Below are 22,926 nucleotides of genomic sequence, written 5' to 3' on the forward strand. Positions count from 1 at the left end.
ATTTTTAAAATAATCTTCAACTTCCGAGAACTATAACTTTTAAACTATTAAAAATTTGAAGATGATGTAAATTAGTGATTTGTAGCATTTTGTTTGTAGATTATATATATATATTTTTCAATTTTTTTTGAAGGATTCTTTTTATAAAATTTTCCATCTTCCTCGAAAAGTAGTTTTTTACAACAAACTACATTTTTAAGAGTGATGTGCCTCCCGAAACGTATAAATTTTTTTCTTCTATAAATGATAAAAAACTCAATTATTTTGAATTTTGGTTTGTAACATCAATATCCAGGGCTTGCATTTGGTTTGATAGTGATATGTTCAATATTTTTCATTTTATAAAGTTTTGAAGTCCGACTAGTCATAATTCAGACATAGGTTTAAGTTTGAACACATAACTTGTTCTACATATATCGAAATTCAATTTTTTTTTTTTGTTAGAAAGAAGACATCAGTACCTGAGGCTTAGATATTTTTCAGAATTTTTTTGAATTAGTTTCCTATTTTTCCCAATGTGTTGAACATAGAAGTTCATGTTCGGTGAAAAACCAATATTCCATAAAATTAAAAAAAACAAGAACATAATAAATTCAAAATGTAATAAAATTATACTCGTTGGAAAGCTTGATCCAAGTACTACCATCTAATATTTTTGGGTTATCAAGATTATTTCATTTGTGCCTTGAGCCAGAGGTCCGAAGTCAGAAATTCCTTAGAACTCTGAAAATATTTGGGAGAAACCTCTAACAAGAGGGTTAGAATGAACACGGGTTTGAGCGAAGGGGGGTCCGTTCGAACCATAAGGGGTTCGAGCGGACCCCCCTTCGCTCAAACCCACATGCTAAATTTTGACACACACTTTTTCGTAATGGCCAGGTTCGAATGAACTTGACCTTTTCTAACTGTTGGTGTTCGTTCGAACCCTGGCCGACGCAATTTTTTTTTTATACATTTAAGTAGAGTCATATAAATATACATAATTTTTTTCATTTTCTAACACACAAATGATTAAAATAATTCACATTTTTGGATGAAAGAAGACATTTGAAAATTATTTTGAGGGCAATAATTTGAAGATATTTGAAGGTTTATTTAAAAGCTTGGGGAACAAGAAGAGAAGGCAAAACAAGACTTCAAGGAATTATTCTCCCGAAACGGAACAAAGATATCGAGAACAAAGAAGACAAATATATCATGATGCAAGTATGTTTTTTTATTTTTATTTATATTTATTTTTATATGTATTACGTACCAAAAATAGTGTTTATTTGTTAGTATTAATTAGTTCAATATTTTTTATCTAATATTTTTAATGAAAATTAATTTAAAAAATCTTAATTAAATTAATTTAATTTATATAATAATTCTATCTTAATTAATTCTAAATGATGTTATTTTTCTTAAATTAATTGGAAATAATAGGATTAAAAATAATCTCGTTTTAATTGGAAAGCATAAATAATTTGAAATAATATGTGTATTTGCAAATTTCAAATTCCATTAACTTGCTTGTTGTGTAATTGACTTTTTCTCCTATATAATTAAGTCCATTTATAATAGATAAGACCTATTAAGTCATAAAATTAATAAGACCTATTATGTCATAATTTAGGTTCTAGCTTATATTGAATATTTAAGACATGTACATAATTTCATGTGATAGGTCCTTTAATATCACATAATATATCTGTCTTAAGGGGAGTCAAGTATATTAATGTGAAATGTTTTTGCATATGTGGTCATATTAATTAATAATAAGGCCTATTATGTGATAAATTAGGACTTATTACATTGATTATAGATCTTAAATGTGACATAAATTTAGAACCTATTATGTCATAATTTAGGTTCTATTTATATGACTTCACGTATGCAAAAACATTTCACATTATACTCAAGAGTCCCCTTAAGATAGGTATATTATGCAGATCATATTAGGACATGTATTACATGTGATATCAAGAGGTCTATTATGCAATAATCGGTCTTAAATACACATGTGACATTCTAGTCCACCTGTTATGACACAATTTTTAAACGTCTTACTAAATGTATTAAAAATTTGGTTTCAAATTAAACTTGGAATTTCGTTGCATTACAAATATTCTTTGTCATCTTAAATTATGTGTAGAACAGGCTCGAGAAGAAGGGAGTTCTGAAGCGGGAGTCCAGGCAAACGAACCTGTTGAAGAACACAATATAGTTGATGAACATAGGGAGGAGATTGTCCAAGTTGAACCAATGGAGGTTGAAGGAGAGGGGTTAGGCTCCTTACCTCCTACCATTGGTATGGATGAGCATATTGTGGATCTAGCTAAACATGTGAAGAGGAATATTTCTTATAAAAATTTAGATCATTTACTTGAAATGGATGTGGATGAGTTGAAACATCTCAGTGAAGAACCTAGACATACTAAAAGAAGGTCAATGAATAAAAGTGTAAAAGAAATAATGTCTCATTTCAACAATCTTGATACTACACTAGAAAAATCTCAATTGTTATCAACTGTACTTACTCGTAAAGACTTAATAGATCCACTGGAATTGTTGGGTATAGATACAACAAGTAAAAAGAGGAAAACTTCTCAGCTACAAAAATCTATTGTTGATAATGTTAAGAAAGATTTGGTGAACATTGGTAAAAAATCTCCAACAATAGATAAGACCATTTCAAGAAGAGTGATGTTAACATCTTTAGTAAATGAAATATTGCCTCAAAAAAGACAAATCTCTTCACTGTCATCTGAGTTTGGTTTTAGTAGAAGGACAATATCAAAATATGTTAAAAGGAGAAAGAGTTTGGATGATACTACCTTAGAAGGGAATTGGGCAATTATGTGTAGAGCTCCTCATTCTGATAGAATTGAAGATGTTGTTAGGAACTTTGTGACAAGTTTTTAGAATGATAATACTCATCCTTCATCAAATAGTAGAGATGTTATCAAGAAAAGGATTGGTCTTGATCGTTATGATCTCCATGTAAAACATTGGATAGACACAACAAAACATGAATTGTATGTGTTGTTTACTAAAACAAACCCTCATATAAAGATCGGACAAACCATGTTTGAATGGTTAAGGCCATATTATGTGAAGTTAAACAAAGTTTTCAAAACTTCTTGTTGTCATTATCACATCGAATTTGATCTATAATATCAGGTGTTTCAAAATATTAGAGAAGATAGTGATGGTTATGAAAATGCTCCTCCTAAATGAACAAGTCAATTCATAGCATCCATCTTATGTGATAAATCAGATGATAATGCAACCGATCAAATAAATTGCATAAAAGGAATTTGTGGAACATGCGGGGACTTGGATAAATTGCCTTTGAGAGATGAAGATACTGACATGAGGAAGATGGTAAATTGAAAGAGTTATAAGTACACAAAATTTGAAACAAAATTTGAAAAGGAATCTACAAGGTTAGATTATGTAGAAGAGGAAATACCTATTGGAACATTTATGAAAAATTTTTGTAAGTTGATAAAACCATACATATGCCATGGTTTTTTTGCCAAGTGGAAAGTAGAAAAATTTAAAAGATTAAGAGACACTTTCCCACTTGGAACTATTCTATCCGTAGTGGACTTTGTAGAAAATTACTCTTTTGCACATCAAAAAGAGATTCAATCAGAGTATTACTTTTCAAAGCAAATCACTATTTTGGTGCATGTGTGTTATGGACATGCACATATGAATTTGGATGGTGTTGATAGTACATTTGAAAATCGTGTCATTAAGAAAGAGTACCACTTCTATATCAGTGATGATAAGGAGCATGACACACTTTTTGTACAACATTGCTTTAAGAAGTTTTTTGAATATTTGAAAGAGAGAGGCATAACAATAGTTAAACATTTTGTTTGGTTTGATGGATGTGCGACATAATTCAAATATTTGAGGCCATTTTATGCACTATGTAGATATCATCGAAATGACAAAATACCACATGTTTGGAGTTTTTTTGAGAGTGGTCATGGAAAGGGTGAACATGATGGTGCATGAGCTTGTATCAAACATGCTCTAAGAAAGCATCAAATAAATTACACAGGAGATCGTATCGATGATGCACATGATGTTGTTGAATGGTATAAGAAACACTTTGAGCAACCTAATTATCTTGGTGAATCATCATTGAGAACATACAGACCCATTCCATATAGAGTGTTTTGAGAGATAACCGGTACATGTTATCTTTTAGTGTTTTATTTAAATTTTTTAATTTTAAAAAAATGTTCCTAGTTAAAATGTTTCAATTTAACAACTTGATCTACATGTATATGTTCGTTTACACATGTACATTTTGCAGATGTGGATAGAAGATCAATGCATGGATGCAAGAGCGTGGAGGACACGATCTTTGCATTGTGTCATGAGTACAGATAATGGCCCATGGACATTATATACTAGGGATTATTCATGTTTTTGTTCTGATTGCATTTTGGAAAACTATGTTGATTGCAGGAACCAAGACCTTGGATATGTTAGTGAATGGAAATTGGTGCCACTAGATGTTTCTGACACATACGAGGATTCAAATGAGGACAAAAAATTTGAAGACATTCCTTTGATTTCTGGTGATTATGATCATATTTCAGGATTGATTAAAAAAGGTACATATGGCGTACACACACACACACGGATATATATATATATATATATATATATATATATATATATATATATATATATATATATATATATATATATATATATATATATATATATATATATATATATATATATATATATATCCTTAAAAAATGCTGCATACATGTAAATATTTCCTTAAAAATGACATGTTTAGAATTTATTTAACTTGTTTCAAATTGAAGGAGATATTTTTGCAGTCATAGCAAAAGATGGAAATATAGAAGGTGTTAGTTATTATTTATTGCGTTGCACAAAAGAGAGAAAGAAGTTATCAAAATCTGAAATGAGTGATGGAATTTCATTTCCCATAGGTTTGAACTGATTTGAATATGTATGTACAAATCGCTTACGTGCAAATTTTTAATTTCTCACGTTTCTTATATACATGTACATGCAGACTCAGTTGTATTGCAAGGGACATATTTCAAACAAGTTAAAATTGTTCAACATGGGATTCATTTCACTGAATACCGAATTGACAACAAGGTATATCAGTATAGCCACTTGGTCATTGCTGTTGGCCTAATTCTTCAAACAGTTACATGTCGCAGGCGGTCTCAAAAGTGGAGACTAGATAGTGAAGATCATGACAAAATATTAAGTGTTATTGAAGAGCATTCTGAACCACTTGATTTGGTATGAACTATATATATTTAGTAATCCAAAGTACATGTGGTTCAACCCATGAATTGAATTAATACTTGATAAATTAGAACTTAACTTGTTTTGAAACTTGGATAAATATTTTCATATATATATATATATATATATATGGCTTACATGTGGATCATATATTTTTTAAGTTTAAATACATGAAATTTTCAATTATATCAAATTAGGATGTATGAAGTTAATTTGCATGTATGTTAAAAATAATATTTACGTGCATGTATGTAAAGTAAATTCTAGGACATGTGGATGAGTTGAAAATGTGTAAAAAGGCGGGTGATGTATGTAGTTGATTAGGATGTATATAGTAGATATCTAATTCTAAATGCATGTAATTTGTAAGTTGTTTAAATAATTTAATTAAAAATGCATATTTAAATTAGAATGTATGTACATGGGTAAAATTGGTATATGGAATTAGGACATACATGTGTAATATAATTGAAGAGCCCGGTCTGAACCACTAAGTGATGTGTTGTGAACTATTTAACTTGTATACATACCTAGAAGTACATACCATGTGAACTATTTAGTACATGGTATTAAGTTTAGTTTGTTCATTTGATATTAATTAACAAGTGTGATTTTTATATTGTTCATGGCTTACAAAATGGAGTAAAATTAATGCATATCTACTGTATAGTTTGAACATGTTCTTTTAAATTAATGCATATCTACTGTATACGTACATTACATGTAAAATTTAAAATTTAAAATTTAAAAATTATAAATATATCAATCTTTTTTTAATCTATCTACATGTACACATGTAAATTCAGTCACATATGTATATAAATTTGAAAGTTTTAGAGAACATGTGCATTCTTGATCATATATATTTAAAGTGTACATAAGTATTTCTAACATGCACGTGCATTCAATCATATATATAATTATCTGAATACAAATGATGCGATATATTTAATCCAGGATCAAATGCACAAACTATACATGTATATATAAAGTATAATCTAACCATACATGCACATGATATATATAATCCAGTCCATCGAACATAAAGTTCATATAATATAACATGTACATGTGCATGAAATATATAATCTAACATGTACATGTGCATAAAATATATAATCTGATGAAACACAAATTGTATAAAGTATAATCTAGTCTAAACTTCATACATGCATGAAATATATAATCTGATCAAACACAAACCAGGTATAAAGTATAATCTAGTCTAAAATTCATACATGCATGAAATATATATAATCTGATCAAACACAAACCAGGTATAAAGTATAATCTAGTCTAAACTTCATACATGCATGAAATATATAATCTGATCAAACACAAACCAGGTATAAAGTATAATCTAGTCTAAACTTCATGTACATGCATGAATATATATAATATGAAAGTCTATAAAAAGATAAACAAATGAGCTATATAGTCTAGCAAATCAACAAGAATCATGTCGGCCACGAACAAAGTGACCATCTGAGGGAGAGTCTCGGTGAGAGTCTGGATGTCCAATAGACCCTTGCAAAAGTAGAATTTATTTAAATATTAAATACATATCTCTCTAGACACATGTACATCAAATCCGAGTAGATTTAAATATAAATTGTAACACATGTATACATACATGTACATATATACAAAAAACCATAACACATGTACATGTACACACACACACACATGTATGTATGTATTTAAGGATTATTCTAGGATCATTTTAAATGATACAAATTAACTTAGAACTAGATTATTTATTAAATGATCTATATATAGATTTATCCTACATTACAACATGTATACATATCTTGTAAAAATTTAAACGCACATGTATGTACATACCTGTGTATCAGGAGTAGGCTGTATAGTCTGATCATGCCCTGTGATCATATCAACCACATCACTCATGCTTTCATATCTCTCTCTGGTTGTATGTATGACTGAGGAGTGTAAGGGGCTAACTAGATGACTAGGCATCATGGATGAAGTGTCTTACTGTAGTAGCATATCCATAAACCCAGTATGGATCAAACCTCACAGCTGATCCTCAAATGAATCCAAGCCCTCATCTGTGATATGGACCTGATCAGCTTGTATCTCCTCCTCTGCAGCAACAGAATGGTCTGTGGGTGAGTCTGTGCCTGGAACATGCATAGAGTGATGAGAATGCTGTGACTACCTTGGGGTATGCGTCGATGCAGCAGTAGCCTGCCCGTCTCTAAGAATCTCCTCTCTAACATCAGCCAATGGTATCCCAAGTCAAGATGAAATAAAACGGTAAGAATGTAGTAGGTCCTCAGCTAAATACTGTGACATCTGTACATGTCTACTACGTCCAACTATAGCTGCTACCTCATCTGGGAAGGGGATGCCAACAGTAATATACTAATCATCTGAATATGAAGCCACCCCATGACTAGAAGATGCATGATCTGTGGATGATCTCGAACATGGTTGGCTCATCATATATCTACCCAGCCTGTCAGATGATATGGTGGCTGTTGCCGATGCAATATGTCCAATCCTATCAATTACTTCTCTCTGAGAAGCAATCACAACATGATCCGCTATGGGGGCCAAGACTGGGACTACTACAAGAAATCTCTGGCCAATAAGGTCCCTATGTCTAGGTGGAGCTCTATCACGCCTACGATATGCATCTCTATCAGCAATCCTGCCCCTCCCCTGTCCATAATATGCTGGAATATCAAGGTAGTTTGGTGTCATCTGACAATGACCCTCAACAAATACCTACTATGTAAAGTATAATGGCATCTGGTCGTTATTAGCATAATGACCATGGGTAGCTAAGAAGCGTGGGTAAATCAATGATGCAACCCGTGGGTCGATACATCTCATGATCTGATATCCTCTCACCTTACTCTTCTCGTGATACTGTGGAAAGAATCTCTCCTTGATGGTCTCCTTTGAGACCACCCTCACCACATCAGCAAAAGAATCAGGACCCCTCACCTCACTCCTCAACTATCTATAAATATCCTTTGTAACCTCAGGTGAGAATGAGGTGTGAGAAACTAAGCGGTCCCTCAATGTCTGCAAACTATAAAAAATGGATGTGCATGTACTCTTGTACACACCATCAATACGGGGGTCATCTAATATGACCCTCAACCTATGCAACTCATGATCACTGTACTGGAAAATAGTAGCAATGTCGAGCAAGGGGGGATCCTGGTGTGGAGGATCAACATCATCAATGTGTGGCTCCTGATCAAGAGCCTATATAGGTGGATCCCGATCAAGAGCCTGCGAAGGTATATCCCGGGACACCATCTATCTAGGTACATGTCATAAAGTTAAAATAAATACGTAAGCACACACACACATGAAGTGCATTCAATTTAAAACATTAAAAATTAAAATTAGTTAAATTGCAGAGAGAGAGAGAGAGAGAGAGAGAGAGAGAGAGAGAGAGAGAGAGAGAGAGAGAGAGAGAGAGAGAGAGAGAGAGAGAGAGAGAGAGAGAGAGAGAGAGAGAGAGAGAGAGAGAGAGATTTAAATCTTCAAGAATACATCAAAAAAATATTTCAGAGAGAGAGAAAGATAACATATATTTCAGAGAGATAGAGAGATAACATATATTTAATTCTTGAATACATAAAAAATTCAAGAACATGATACATATATATATATATATATATATATATATATAATTTATAAGGACCAATAACAAAAAAATTAGACCTATATTTTATTGTAACGTATAAATAATTGTAGATAGAGAGAGAGATCATTTTCATGACAGAGAGAGAGATAACATATATTTCAAAGAGATATAACATATATATAATTTTTATAAGTCAATAACAAGAAAAATTAGTTCTATATTTTATTGTAACGTATAAATATTTGTGTGCATATCAAAATTAATTTTTTTGTTTGAAACTAAAACACAGACATTGATCTACAAAATGGAATGCAACTTCTCTAAATTTTTTGACAAATTGTTTGTTATTGAACTCCATATCTCAAAAAAATAGAGGTCATTGTATTTTTGTAATGGGCATATGATTATAAAATTATTAAATTTGTAATATGTGATTCTAAGGGGAATGTCATATGTACAATAGGATGTTATAAGGGGTCATATGTGGTGCAAATGGGTCACACATGTGTTAACGCATGCGTGACCCCTTAGGACCACATATGACCCCTTAGGATACTATGTGATGGACTAAGGGGTATGTCATTCACACTAGGATTTTATAAGGGGTCATATACAGTTCTAAGGGGTCACGCATGTGTTATAACACATGTGTGACCTCTTAGGACCACATATGACCCCTTAGGACACTATGTGATCCTAAGGGGAATGTCATATGTACACTAAGATATTATAAGGGGTCATATGTGGTCCTAAGGGGTCACACATGTGTCATATGTACACTAAGATATTATAAGGGGTCATATGTGGTCCTAAGGGGTCACGCATGTGTTAACACATGTGTGACCCCTTAGGACCACATATGATCCCTTAGGACACTATGAGATGGACTAAGGGGTCATATGCAGTTCTAAGGGGTCACGTGCATGTGTTAGAACACATGCGTGACCCCTTAGGACCACATATATGTGATCCTAAGGGGAATGTTGTATGTACAATAGGATATTATAAGGGATCATATGTGGTCCTAAGGGGTCATGCATGTGTTCCTTAGGACACTATGAGATGGACTAAGGGGTCATATGCGGTTCAAAGGGGTCACATGCATGTGTTAGAACACATGCACGTGACCCGTTAGGACCACATATATGTGATCATAAGGGGAATGTCGTATGTACAATAGGATGTTATAAGGGGTCATATGTGGTCCAAAGGGGTCATGGATGTGTTAACGCATGCGTGACCCCTTAGGACACTATGTGATGGACTAAGGGCTATGTCGTTCACACTAGGATTTTATAAGGGGTCATATGTGGTTCTAAGGGGTCACGCATGTGTTATAACACATCTATGACCCCTTAGGACCACATATGAGTATATGCACGAAGTTGTGGTACCAAAAAGGTGCCACACTTAAAAAAATTGAAAAATGCTCATAAAGCACACACCTTATAAGGCGCGCGCACTATAGGGCGCGCACCGTATAGGCTTGGTGTGCCAAACCTAAGGCTTGGCACACCAAGCCTATAAGGTGTGCACCCTATAGTGCATGTGCCTTATGAGAGAATGTGGGCTTGGATCACGGGTCAAGGGTCACATATAACCATTTTTTAGTGCAGCTCATTTGGCTAGTGCCAAATGACTTCCATTGAAATTTTTTAACCTTTGATAAATTTATACTTTATACCCTATAATCTATACTCTATACCCTATAGTTTGATAGCCACAACCATAAAAATTAAACCATTTCAAACCTATAACAAACACCCTAGATCGTATGACCAAATATGCTAAATCCTCAACCCAATACAATAACCATAGACCCTATAACCCAATATGCTAAACCATATGAGGTCGTTATGGGTTGTATGGTGTCCTAAGGGGTCATATGGTGTCCTATGACCCCTTAGGACACCATATGACCCCTTAGGACACAATGTGAACCCTAACGACATGTAAGGGGTTATATGGTATCCTAAGGGGTCATAGGACACTATATGACCTGTTAGGACACCATATGACCCGTTAGGACACCATATGACCCATAACAATACTATATGGTGTTCTAAGGGGTCACATGGTGTCCTAAGGGGTCATATGGTGTCCTATGACCCCTTAGGACACCATATGACCCATAACGATACTATATGGTTTTCTAAGGGGTCACATGGTGTCGTAAGAGGTCATATGGTATCCTAAGGGGTCATAGGACAATATATAACCCATTAGGACACCATATGACCCCTTAGGACACAATATGGTGTCGTTATGGGTCGTATGGTGTCCTAAGGGGTCATATGGTGTCCAAATTTCAATTCAAACATTAAATTATCAAACATTTTTCTAAAATGCTGAAAAACAATAAATATACAATTATTTAATTAAAAAAATAAATTAACAAACAAATTATTTATTAATTATTGAATAAATTTAATAAAAAAAGACATTATTAAACAAAAAAAGGGTTATTTTGTGCACCTGAAATAATATAGGTTGAAAGCTGAAATGTGAGACATGCTAGGTGCTGCAGATAGAGCACGGTGACGTGATGCTGATGACAGGTTCGATGTAACCCCCACTGGACAGAAAAAGACAAGTTGGAAAATGACAGTTTAACTGTCGTAGTCGGAATTTATGCAAGTTTGAAAAAACCAATTACAAACTGGGTTTGAGTGAAGGGGGGGGTTCGATTGAACCCCTTAAAATATAATTTTAAGGGGTTCGATTGAACCCCTTAAAATATAATTTTAAGGGGTTCGAACGAACCCAAAATCCACTTGTGGTTCTAGCGAACCCATGTCCGATGGCGGGTTTGCTCGAACCCTTAGGGGGGGCTCGCTCGAACCACCCTACTTCGTTTGAACCCCCCCAAAAATAATTTCCCAACTTTCGCCAATTTCCTTCGTTGGCGAAAGTGGGAACCATTAATGTGGAATTACCCCATCGGCATAATATCACACAAGACTTCATCATGATAATTCCCAATTTTCAATTTCACCAAACATTGCTCACTTACTAATAGCTCATGTTCATCCTTTATTTATGCTATCTGATAAGGCTTAGGGTGTTGCAATCTTTCCAAATTCAACTTATTCACCATCTCTTCTGAAACAAGATTATTTGAACTACCACTATCAATAACAACTTTACAACACTTACCAGATACCTTACATCTGGTCTTGAACAAATTCTTCCTCTGCAAGGGCTCTTCATCTCTCCTGGTATGACACAAAGCTCCCCTCACCATCAATAATTCTCCATCTTCCAGTTTATTATATGCTTTGGTGGGGTTTTCTTCCACCACTGCTGCTCTTCTGATATTCTCTATCTACTTACACTAGAAAGCACAATGTCCTTCTCCTCCACACTTAAAGAAAGTTCCTCTAAATGTTCTCGTCTTGTCTTCCAAAATTCTCATTCCGGTAGCCATCCGATAGAAATTTCTATCATCTTTCTGGTATGAATTACCTTCTTTGTTCACTTCCTTTTCCTTGTTCTAATCTGTATAGGTTCCTCTACCTCCGGTATATCCTCTTCCTCCTTGAAATCTTCCTCTGGAAACCCTTCCGCCTCTACCTCTTTACCTCTACTCATGTCTTTTTTTTATCTTTTCTTCTACCTTTAGGGCATACCGGTAAGCCTCTTCAACACTCTATAATTTGATCAAACTAAGTTCATCTTGTATAGACACCCGCAATCCATTCAAATATCTTGCAACTGGTTCAACTTCATCATCAACATGTCCGGATCTAATATTCAACTTGTAAAATGCTTCAGTGTATTCCTTCACACTAGATTCCTTCTGTCTCAAATTCTACAACTTCCAAAATAGATTCACTTGATAATCAACTGGCATAAATTTTGTTTTCAACTTAGCAATCATCTGATCCCATGTCTTGATCTTCTCTTTACCTCTTCTTTGTTTATCAACCTACAAATGCTCCCACCAAAGAGATGCATGACCTTTCAATCAGGTACATGCATATTTCACCTTCCTTTCTTCTACAGTGTTTTCAAAATCAAAATATTTATCTCCCTTCGAGATCCAATCCATCAATTCATCCGAATCCAATTTTCCATCATATTCCGGTGGGGTAAAATGAGGTTTAGTATTCGCCCTACTCAAACCCCTCAAAAATACTTCCTCATCCGGATCAATTGCCGGTGGGTTTACTTGTCCTGTCGGGGCTTCTTCTCCTTCATATTTACTTACATCCTCAATGTGTCGGCCTCTTCTCTGGGATATCTCCATGGCTTCCAACTGGGTTGCTATTCCTCGTAACATTTCCATCACAATAGGGTTTGCATTCCCACGCACTCCACCATTCCTAGTTCCTCTTTGCGCCATCTTTACACCAGTCCTCTGCAGCTATAGGTTGGATCCATAGTCCACCACCTTACAACAAAATTATCAGGACCACGCAACCTCCGAAAAGAAAAGTCTCTCTGATCCCACTTGAAGCAGTCACTAGTTAGGAGGGACCTCAAAGAGATTAGTCCAAATTGGTCAGCAAGAGTAAACATAATGAAAATGCAAAGACATGATGGAGGCAATACAGAATAGATTGAATTATAACATGGAAATTTATTACAACCAATCGGTAACAACCGGGTTACAAAAACTGTCTCACATGCCTACTAAAACATGCTCAAAATGCAGAACAGGTCACAACCGAGACCTCAAATCTTAAGATCTATTTTCTATGCTTAGTCTAACTTCATGGTTGCATTCTAATGCTCTATTACAATTATTTATATGATCCAAGAGGATACGGTTGGCCCAAAAAAGGGATCAAAACCCGAAGAACAAGACCTAACGTGCAAAACCAACAAGGTTGACCTCTGCCAAAGAAATTCCTCTGAAAAATCCAAAGGATGAAGAGTAGATGACGGGAAAAGGTCAGCCACATGACAAGGAACATCAAAATCAACGCTCAGGGCTCCGCAAGCTACGTAAGGGATCCAGTAGATCACAAATGCAAATAGGTCTAGGAAACTGGTAACAGGAAACTATGAACCGATAACAGGAAATTGTCACTAAAATCGATAGCAATAACTTGCCGGAAAACGATCCAAATGCTCCACGGTTTGGGAATAAGGAAGATGATCAAGTCTTCAAAATCTGGTGAGCCAAATCCAAGACACACAGAAAGAAATGCAAAAACTCCAAATAAAAAGGAAATATTTTTGTTGATGCAAGATTGCTATGAACCGGGGATGCTCCTACATCAATTAGAGGGTAGGTAAGATAAAATAAAATAATGAAGGGGTAGGTAGAGGAAAATTAAGAGATAAATGACATGTGTCATAGAGTGAAAAAGCCATTGAATTAATTAAATAAATAAAGTTTTTTTTAATTAATAGAGGAAGTGAGACCAATTAAATAAATAAAACATTTATTTAATTTAAGAAAAAGATAATTTAAATAAATAAAAATATTTATTTTAATAGGGAAAGGCTAGAAAATGATAAATGAATTAATCATATAAATAAAAATATATTTAATTAATAGAAGACTTAGGATAAAATAATTAAATAAATAAAATATTTATTTAATTAAGCTAGGACAATTTTAGGTGTCTACACCTTCAAACGTCATTTATTGCTCCCATATTTACACACGAATTTGAAAATTAGATTCCCATTTTGTGATTTCACTATCTTGTCTTGGTCAATACTAGAGTGCTTAGGTTTAATATTAAATGGCTTAGAATTATCACTAAAATCTAATAAATTCTAGATTTAAATGATTAAATCTTGCTATCATCACTATCCATTGAGGATCTACACACTAGATTCTTACATGACATGTTGTTTTCTCTTGGTATTTAAAGGTCTTTGATGTACAATTAGTTCATACGATGACAAATAAATAATAATAATTATAAAAACATTAAATGATTTTTACCTTAGAAATAATCCGCCACACCAAAATTGACATATATGCTATTTACACATGATTGAGAATTGTTCCATCAAATATTCACTAAAATTTGTAATCACTCCCAATAAATGAGGTTTATTAAGGAGAACAAGAGTCTAATATTTTTAAAAATTCCTCAAAGGTATTCTTAATCATTTCCATAATCATGTACAATTATAATATAGAGATCTAAGTGACAATTTTAAATGTTTACTCTCTACTAGTCTAGTGATGTTGTGGATTACAAATGAATATTGTATATTATATTACTTTCCATAATTCTCAGGTTCAAGCTTAAGAGGCTTCGATTCAACACAAGTAGTTTTAGAGATTGTATGGAGCTCAATTCATTATTTAGACTACAAGTATTTATTTAATATTTTAGTATGACTAAATTCTACTCAACATCAACATTTGTTCTTAATCATATTTCCCAGATATAAATTTCATATCTATTTTTTTTTTCTTAAAATAATGTTTTGTTTTATTCCATCCTGCTTGGTTTCTTTAGTAAATAAGTCTAGGCCAATTTATTATTGATTGTATGAATGATTCTATTTTTTTAGGTAAGATGTACACAAGGTAGTTATAATGTACCTAGATTAATACTATAATCGTTGTTACTAAAAGGATAAGATTAGGCATGTTTAATATTTTAACAAAGTCAATAAAAGTACTTTCCTATTTCATATATAAGAATTCTTACCTTTATTTTATCTATAAGCACACATGTTCTTCATTTTAAAGATATTGAATAATGGTTATGTGCCACCAAAAATTTCCCACAGATATATTATATAAGTGCCTTATCCCTTTTTATTTAAATATTAAAATAAAATTTTATTTTATTCTAAATATGTGTGCCTTGTCTGTTTTCATTTAATTCTTAAAACAAAATATAATTTTATCCCATCATATCTCTTCATCATTACTTAAATCTAGGTTAATTTAAACTTTATTGTGTGGTTGATTTAGTCATCCTTGATTTATGTAACAAGATTGAACTATTTTCTTTCAAATGAGATGTGCATAATGTAGTTATAATTTACCAAAAGTTATAGCATAATAGTTGTTACTGAAATTACTAGAGTAGGCGTGTTTAATATTCTAACATAGCCCATAAAAGTAATTTCTTGCAACATATCAATTTTAACAAGAATAATAACATTTATTTTAATTAAATAAATATATATTTTATTCATTTTAAAGATATTGTAAAATGGTTAAATGCACCACTAAAAAATGGTTCATAGGAATATTACATAAAGTATTATAATAAAGGAACACTCATTTATTTATCTTTGATATATCAAAATTATAAGAATAAATGTCTCTTAATCAACTAAATAGAGAGTTATGTGATTGTAGACATTTGTTGACCACATTGAGAAGTTACATAGTTACACGCTCAATGAGGATTTGATTTACATGTTTTCCTATATCTTGATACACAAAACTAAAACCATCTCTCTCATTGTAGAAATGTAGCTAACCCCTTGCAAAGTCATAAGCATAATCCTTGGTACAAGTTGGAACACCATCATTTTTTAGAAACTCCCGATTTAATTCTTTGTGTCATTCATCCAATAAATTATGAAAATAATTGAAGGCATCTTCTTCAATTGATCCTGGATTATCTTTCATATAGAACACTATGGATGAATTTATCTCTCATCAATCTACCTCACCCTTCAAAATCAAGGATTGAAATTCATTTAAAAAAAAGTGAATAAATTATGCTTACATTTAACTCATTTTTCACTTTATATGTGTATAAATAAAATATCATGAATATTAAATATAACATCAATACACACTTTAAAGGATTTGATGTCACCTCTTACTTGAAGGATGAAGCCCACAAGATTATCAAATCTTGATGGATAATCAATTTTATTAAATATATTTTTTGGAAAAATCCCATCTACTCTTAATATGACTTGCAATGTAGTTGGACGTTTTGTTGAACTATCTATTCCATTCTCTATGTGTTATGCCAGAGTTGGTATGTGTCTTGTAACATTCCACTTAGCCTCTTGTAACATAGTATCTATATAAGTTTCCCACTATGTAAACAAACAAAAAGCTATGTTTAGCTTCCTTTTTAAATTAGAAAAGCTAAATATGTTAGTAAACTATACAATCATGATATAATTTAATCAATAGCTTTATAGAATTATGTTAACATTCTAAGAAATAATAAAATATGTACTCATACAGCATCTTATCCCGTCTTCAGCTTCACTTAAATATGTTGTAGAGAATGTTTTAGCCTCATCCAGAATTTTGTCTCCTGGAAATGCAATATATGAAATAATAAAATATGTACTCATACAGCATCTTATCCCGTGTTCAGCTTCACTTAAATATGTTGTAGAAAATGTTTTAGCCTCATCCAAAATTTTCTCTTATCCCGTGTTCAGCTTCACTTAAATATGTTGTAGAAAATGTTTTAGCCTCATCCAAAATTTTCTCCCCTGAAAATGCAATATATGAAGCTCCCTAGCACAAGAAGTGCCCATTTGCAGTTCTAAAGGGTCCCAACATTCCTGCGATTATTTTATCCCCAATACACCAATATCAAGTGAACAACAAAACCAGATCAAATATGAGTAAAAATTTAGGTCAAACGATTCCTTTCTTGTCTTTCTTCCATGCCAGTAGATATGCACAACTCTTTTATCTTCAAAATGTATCCCAAGCTCTTGACCAATCCCTAAAGCCGTGTCAAATGCATAATTGATTTATAAGTCACATTTGACACGGCTTTAGGGATTGGTCAAGAGCGTGGGATACATTTTGAATTTTATGAATTAGTTTTACATCACTTTGAAAGATATATATGACGTCCCATATATTTATTTAAAAGGGGCGCGCACGTTTATACGATGTATTTATTCGATTTTTATGATGATACACGACGGCTTTTCGACAAGATTTGTCACTCATAAGAAGAATGTTAAAAGTTTTGTGAAGTCGTAAAAGGAGGAATGAAGACTTTGAGCTTTCAAAGATGACGTGCAGCTTATATTGCTTTTTATTAATTCAATAAGAGTGTATAGTTGTAATGTCTTTTGGTTGGTAGTCTCTCGATGGTTTCATGTATGGCTGCTGTTTATGGTATTTCAAAGACTTGTCAAAGTATTCCATTTGGTTGTTCTTAATTAAATACAATTCAATAGTCACATCTTGTAGAGTTTGGTTGTAGGATCCACACAACTATTTTTAATTATATTCATTTTGATTAACAGATTATAAGAACAAATTTGGGCACTATGACGTTACTTAGAAAATTTGAACTCGAATCTCCAACATGAAAATCTTAAGGACTAGCCAAGTAAACTCAAACCTTATATGTTTCTTTTAATTTCAAATAGTCCTCAGCAACCAAGTGAGAGTTGATTTGCTTAGATTTGTAGTCCATGGACGAGTTTTCGATGATTGGATTCTAAACAGTCCACCCACATAAGAATTTTTTTGTGGAGACAACACAAGTGGGAACAAGAAGATGCCATAATTGCTATGGCAAGGGAGTTGTTTATGTTTGTGGTAGTTCAACTTGGTCAATTTTGGCAAGAGATGGAGAAGGGGAGGTCAACAAATAAAGAAAGAACACGAAAAATGGTCAAGGGGAGGTTGAAAGAATGCTGGTGCCATTGACTAGCTGGTTGTGTATGTATAGGCATTTGACTTGGGCTGAATTTGTATGTGATGGATGCTTGTGTGGACATTGTAGAGTTGCATGAAGAATATATCTATGGTACACCTAAGATAAACAGATGGACAAATTTTGCAAGGAGTGCCATACCAAGTGAGCTTCCTTTTCAATGTTTATCCTTATAGGCTTGGCAGGGACAGTCGCTGATTACCCATATACACTGGAAAGATGGAATTTACACCATAAAGTCGTTTGGATGGTTCATTTGATCTTTTATGATTTGAACATAGACCGTAGATGGATGGCAACCATTGAGATCAGCATTATTCCAAATGTTAGTAGGCAGGACCACATGAGCAGTTCGCATGCAAAGTACATGGAACATGCACAAAAATCCAATGTCAGATACCCCGCAAGTGCTGGGGAGGATGGCAGTGTTGAGGAAAATGGCAGATGTTCTGTGGATGGAACGTTCACCAAGTGTGGGGAAAATGCTGATATTATAATTAAAATTATACCAGTATGTGTAATATATGGGGCTCTCATGAGTTAGAATGTTAATGTATTAGGATGGGTTGGTAACTCCATTTTGTAATATAAAAAGTAAGTTGATGTAACATATTAATAGATGCAAACAAGGATGAGTGTCCCTAAAAGACAAATCACATGTGATGATATGAGTATACATGTCACTTAGAGAATGCATCATCGCTTGGGAATACGCCTATATGGAGAGGTTTGGGGCTCTTTGTTAAGGGATCTTACTTGTTTGTGTAGGTTGGGCTTAGCATGGGATTGTAAAAGATGGAGTCTTGAACAAGCTAATTGTAAATGGCTGTCCTCTGATAAAAATGGGGTGTTCGAACCCATCTGGGCAAGGAACGCTTGATGAAATGGGTAGATCTACATGAATAGAGAAACTTTCCATTTTATGTGTGTTACTTTTGTGCATGCATTTCGTTTTGTTGTTATCTCATAGATGACTCCATTAATGGAGCTTGCACACTTAAGAAGTAGAGACTACAAATAAATGGATCTAAACCTGGCAAGGATCTGGCTCTATATGCACTTCAGTTGAATTGTCACTGATGGGGTTTCCTCCATCACTGGCTGATGTACATATGCGTCTGGGTTCTTGAATATTCACTATTTTATGCATTATAGTTCAAGTACACCTTGGGGTGGTAAAATGTTTCAACAATGTAGGAGAATTCAGCTATAGAAATTTAGAAATGCTTGTGCCATGGTCATACAGATAGGATTCATTGTTCTCTGTCATCCCAGGAATTCCAAATAGAGATCCAAAGAACACTTTTCACATGAATAAACCTCTTTTTGTCTGCTTTCTGATGTATCTGTCCATGAATGCCACATTATTTGCAGCCGTGGGGCTCATGCAGAGTTCAGCTTTCAAGAAATCAGATCCTTCAGCACAAAGTATAAGCCCTGACAAACATGTATATACATAGATTTTACGATCAATAGCACAAGCATGTATGTTCTGGTATATCTGTACATGAATAGCATGTTACTGTTCCAAGTGTTGCTTACAGACGTGGAATATATTGTTAGTTTTCATCGTAATTTATATTGACTTTGAATATCACATTGGTTATCTTAGTAATGGCTCTATAAAATGAATCATGCATGCATCTTAATGCTTTCTTCAGTCTAATATTTGTTATTCTAGTTTTTTTTTTCAAATTCAAGTATTTGAACATAAGCTTGTCAATCTTAATTAATAGAAAATAATAATATTGATGATTAATATCACTTTTCTTATGAGCAGGTGGAATGTGGTAGAGTCATGATATACAAGTTTGACACCTTGGTTAATATTGTAGATTCATTCATGATACCAATGAGCACATGAAAATTTAGTTAACGTAAAGAGGTTTTGGGCTTTACCTCTTTTGACACTTGATTTATCTTTTAGTCTCCTTTTTTGTGTTGTAACAAAATTTCAAGAGATTGGAGAGGTTGATGTTTTGTTCTTTGCTAGGGTTTTGTGTCTTCCTTGCATATAGTGTGTTTCCTCCTTAGCCTTACATCATACCGCTTTAACTATGAGATTCCTTTGGGTTCATAATGGCCTTAGGCATCCTTAGCATAGTAGTTTTTGCTGGAATTAATGCTTTGGTGACTGATGATAATGGCTCCCATGAACAATTGTTCGTAGCAATTTGTGCCCAAAGTGTTTCACAAGGTAGATCTTCTGAGAATCTTGTGGATTCCATTTTTCCCATCCAAGATTTTAATAATACATGTTTAGAACAACATATTTTGATAGGATATTTTGTTGGGAGGGTCCCCCATAGAGGTATGCTGTAGGATTGGGTTGCTAAGGCACGGACCCCTCATGGGGTCCACTTAGATGGCATCCAAAACCTGACTAAGGGTTATTCTATTATGTTTTGCTAAAGTTAGCCAGACTATTTTACATCAATGCCCCTAGTAGGTTAGGTCTTCTTTGTTGGTCTTTCAACCTTGGTCTCAAGACTTTACTATCTCTAACAAGAAAAGGCTACATGTCCAAGTTAGGGTTGAATTCCTTGGGTTGCCATTGTCTTGTTGGACATTTTTTCTTGTCATTTCTCAATCCTTGGGTAAATTTGTTTGTGTCTAACTTGACCGCATTTATGATGCTTGACCCAAAAAAGGGTTTGCATTGAAGCAGATTTGTATCGTGACATCAAACAAACTATTGATATTCAAATAAGAGCTCTATGCCACACCAATGTGTGCTCTATCTGAATTTGCAACCCAATACTTGTTTTCATTGTCAAATCTTCAAAACATAAAATTAAGGACTTCCCTCTAGCCACTGTGCGAGTTGTCACCTCTTAAGGAAGTTAAATTCTAGATAATATTATATAATGACAAGTCTAGAGTTGCAACGTGACAATCCACAACACTTTTAAGCCCTCCAAATGTGCACATGCTAATATAGCCAACTTTGGAATGAACTAATAGTCAGCTTCAAACTTAAGTATATACTATATAGCCACTAAATATTTATTTTTCTTTAGACAAGAATTCAGTGTTTAAAAAATAAAGAAAAATATATACCAAAAGATCATTTCTTTGATATATTAAAGAACGCTCAGAAAAGAAAAGTTTCCACAAACATCAACAAAAATATAAATTTTGCAAGCAATATAACTGTTCTCTTTAATATATTAATATCAAAGCACATATAGTTTCAAGGGCCATGGAACACCAGATCTATATAGACATTTTTTTTGGTCCATGGAACACTATATATGTATTGACCTTGCATAATCCATATGACACACACTAATTTTCTAACAATAAAATCCATTGGAAAATCCTCTCATAAACAACACAACACAAGAATCCATTGAAAAAAATCCCTTTATCAAGCAAACAACACCATTCATATCGAGTATATATTTTATCTATTTTACATGCTTCTTTGTTTGATTTGAATGACTCATAATAAATGAGGTTTGCTGATAAAATGCATTCCACCTTTATTCATGATATCTCCTAATATGGTACATGCATGTATTCTTTAATAACATCATGAGAACTAATGCACATTTAAGTCATGGAATGGGAAAATTTAGTCACAACCTCAAACTAAAATCATAATACACTCAAATTTACCCTTTACTTGGCATTTTGCTCAAGATATCTTTGATAATTTAAAGTCTGCATGGAAGAAACATTAAGTAAAATATAAAGAGAATAATTGAAATAATGAGGAGTTTGGAGTGACAAATGATAGGGCACATTGTTGAACCATGGATCGTGAAGAATGTTGTTGTCATGTTTATGAACAATGTTTGGATAGGTGACTCTGTTTGTTGAGCTACTCTACCTCATGCCATTGCTAAGCTAGTAAGCTCTACAACACACCAATGGGAAGAACTAGTGCATCATATCTTATGCCTTTTAAGATAAGATGAGACAAAGGTAGAGTCTATAATTGATTTGATTACTAATCCACTTCTCCTTTTTTTTTTGTTTTGTTTTAAGAGCGCTAACCTTACTCTTCGAATATCAGACGTTACTACTTCCACTTCCATGCTTTTGTAAGTGCCCATTATTTTTTATGTACAAAGATTCATTCATGGTGTCACTGCTATACAATATGGCTATTGGTATAAGTAATTAGGTATAGTCAAGTACACATTAAGTACATCCACCATAATGGGTCCAAACCTAGTGTGAAATTGTAAAGCAATATAATTTACAACACTATATTTAGCCCTTACTTTAGAAGGAGTATGGAACTACAATCATACACTTTGTAAAGTATGGAGAAGTCAAATATTCTATCATCAAAATATTGGGGAGACAAGACTACTTGAATCTTAGTAAGATAGTAGCCACCAAGACTTGGGCTCTTATCAATCTACAATATCAAGATAAAAACAATCATTAAGTGAG

The sequence above is a fragment of the Cryptomeria japonica genome, chromosome 1 (genome assembly GCF_030272615.1).
Source record: "Cryptomeria japonica chromosome 1, Sugi_1.0, whole genome shotgun sequence".
NCBI classification, from domain to species: domain Eukaryota; kingdom Viridiplantae; phylum Streptophyta; class Pinopsida; order Cupressales; family Cupressaceae; genus Cryptomeria; species Cryptomeria japonica.